Here is a 635-nt window from a genome sequence, read left to right as displayed (position 1 = left end):
CGGTAAGAAAGAAAATACCCTCAGAGAAAAACTGGAAAGAATCTTTCGGAGAAACTGCTCTGTGATGTGTGACTTCCACTCACAGAGTTACATCTGTATTTCATGGGTCTCTTTGCTAGCCTTATTTCTGTGCAATCTGAGAACAGATATTTCGGAGTCCTTTGAAGATCATAGGTCCTAAGGAAATATCCTCCGATAACAAAGAGAAAGACGCTTTTTCAGAAACTTCTTTGTGTTCAGTGAAACCATCTCACAGAGTAACAGTTTTTCCCTCAAGAAGCTTTTCGCTAAGAGAGTTCTTGTGGAATTTGCAAAGTGATATTTGGAAGCCCATAGAGGGCTGGTGAAAAAGGAAATCTGTCTCTTATACACATCTAGATGTGTATAAGAGACAGATCTCACAGAGTTACAGCTTTCCCCTCAAGAAGCCTTTCGCTAAGCCTGTTCTTGTGGAATTCCCAAAGTGATATTTGGAAGCCCATATAGGGCTACGGTGAGAAAAAAAATATTCTCAGATGAAATCTGGAAGGAGCTTTCTGAGAAGCTGCTTAGTGTTCTGTTAATTCACCTCACAGAGTTACAGCTTTTCCCTCAAGTAGCCACTCGCCAAGCCTGTTTTTGTGGAATTCCTAAAG

The sequence above is a fragment of the Mandrillus leucophaeus genome, unplaced genomic scaffold (assembly GCF_000951045.1).
Source record: "Mandrillus leucophaeus isolate KB7577 unplaced genomic scaffold, Mleu.le_1.0 Scaffold63, whole genome shotgun sequence".
Classification (NCBI taxonomy): Eukaryota; Metazoa; Chordata; class Mammalia; order Primates; family Cercopithecidae; genus Mandrillus; species Mandrillus leucophaeus.
Note: the sequence above shows the minus strand (reverse complement) of the source record.